We start from the raw sequence: 2,327 nt of genomic DNA, 5'->3' as shown, positions 1-2,327 counted from the left end.
TAGAAATAAAACTTAACGATCATTATGCTAAACGAATGATACGTGTCCAACGTATCTATAAGTTTTGATTGTTCCATGCTATTATATTATCAATCTTGGATGTTTTATAATCATTTTATAGTGATTTTATATCATTTTTTGGTACTAACCTATTGACATAGTGCCAAGTGCCAGTTGCTGTTTTTTTCCATGTTTTTTACATCGCAGAAAATCAATATCAAACAGAGTCCAAATGCCCTGAAACTTCACGAAGAATTTTTATGGGCCATAAGGAACACAACGGGCCCTGGCTGCGCCTGGGGGGTGCCCTGAGGGGGGCACAACCCACCAGGGTGCGCCAGGAGGTCCAGGCGCGCCCTGGTGGGTTGTGCCCACCTCGGTTCCCCCCCGGACCACCTCTTTGCTCTATAAATACCCCAATATTCCAGAATCCCTAGGGGAGTCGACGAAATATTCATCCAGCCGCCGCAGAGTATAGAACCACCAGATCCAATCTAGACACAATCTAGGATGGGGTTCACCACCTCCATTGGTGCCTCTCTGATGATGCGTGAGTAGTTCTTTGTAGACCTTCAGGTCCGTAGTTAGTTGCTAGATGGCTTCATCTCTCTCTCTCTCTTGATTCTCAATACAGTGGTATCTTGGAGATCCATATGATGTAACTCTTTTGCGGTGTGTTTGTTGGGATCGATGAACTTTGAGTTTATTATCAGATCTATCTTTTTATATCCATGAAAGTATTTGAGTTTATTTGATCTATTTTATGCATGATCTCTTATAGCCTCGTATTTCTTCTCCGATATTTGGGTTTTGTTTGACCAACTTGATCTATTTATCTTGCAATGGGAAGAGGTGCTTTGTAGTGGGTTCGATCTTATGGTGCTTGATCCCAGTGACAGAAAGGGAAACAACACGTATGTATCATTGCTACTAAGGATAAAACGATGGGGTCTATTGTTGGGCAACACAGTATTTCAATTTTTTTTACCTACAATCACGCAGATATATTTAGGAGATGCATAGCAACGAGAGGGGAGAGTGTGTCTATGTACCCTCGTAGACCGAAAGCGGAAGCGTTTAGTAACGCGGTTGATGTGGCCAAACGTCTTCGCGATCCAACCGATCAAGTACCGAACGCACGGCACCTCCGCGATCTGCACGTTCAGCTCGGTGACATCCCTCGAACTCTTGATCCAGTTGAGGCCAAGGGAGAGTTTTGTCGGCACGACGGCGTGGTGACGGTGATGATGAAGTTACCAGCGCAGGGCTTCGCCTAAGCACTACGACAATATGACCGAGGTGTAAAACTATGGAGGGGGGCACCACACACGGCTAAAGATCAACTTGTGTGTCTATGGGGTGCCCCCCTCCCTCGTATATAAAGGAGGGGAGGAAGAGGCCGGCCGACCCTAGGGGGCGCACCCAAGAGGAGAGTCCTACTCCAAGTAGGAATCGGCTCCCCCCTTTCCTAGTCCAAGTAGGAGAAGAAGGAAGGAGAGGTAGAGGGAGAGGGAAAGAGGGGTCACACCCCCCCTCCCCTAGTCCTATTCGGACTCCCCTTGGGGGGGCGCGCCACCTCCTGGCTGCTGCCCTCTCTCTCCCCTAAAGCCCACTAAGGCCCATTACTTCCTCGGGGGTTCCGGTAACCCTTCTGGCACTCCGGTTTTATCCGAAACTATCTGGAATACTTCCGGTATACGAATAAGATGGTCCAATATATCAATCTTTATGTCTCGACCATCTCGAGACTCCTCGTCATGTCCGTGATCTCATCCGAGACTCCGAACAACCTTCGGTACATCAAATCACATAACTCATAATACAAATTGTCATCGAACGTTAAGTGTGCGGACCCTACGGATTCGAGAACTATGTAGACATGACCGAGACACATCTCCGGTCAATAACCAATAGCGGAACCTAGATGATCATATTGGTTCCTACATATTCTATGAAGATCTTTATCGGTCAAACCGCATAACAACATACGTTGTTCCCTTTGTCATCGGTATGTTACTTGCCCGAGATTCGGTCGTCGGTATCATCATACCTAGTTCAATCTCATTACCGACATGTCTCTTTACTCGTTCCGTAATGCATCATCCCGCAACTAACTCATTAGTCACTTTGCATGCAAGGCTTATAATGAAGAGCATTACCGAGAGGGCCCAGAGATACCTCTCCGAAACACAGAGTGACCAATCCTATTCTCGATCTATGCCAACTCAACAAACACCATCGGAGACACCTGTAGAGCACCTTTATAATCACCCAGTTACGTTGTGACATTTGATAGCACACTAAGTGTTCCTCCGGTATTCGGGAGT

This window comes from Triticum urartu, chromosome 4, assembly GCF_003073215.2.
Source record: "Triticum urartu cultivar G1812 chromosome 4, Tu2.1, whole genome shotgun sequence".
Classification (NCBI taxonomy): domain Eukaryota; kingdom Viridiplantae; phylum Streptophyta; class Magnoliopsida; order Poales; family Poaceae; genus Triticum; species Triticum urartu.
The sequence above is the reverse complement of the archived record's forward strand: the minus strand, read 5'-3'. Positions refer to the sequence as shown.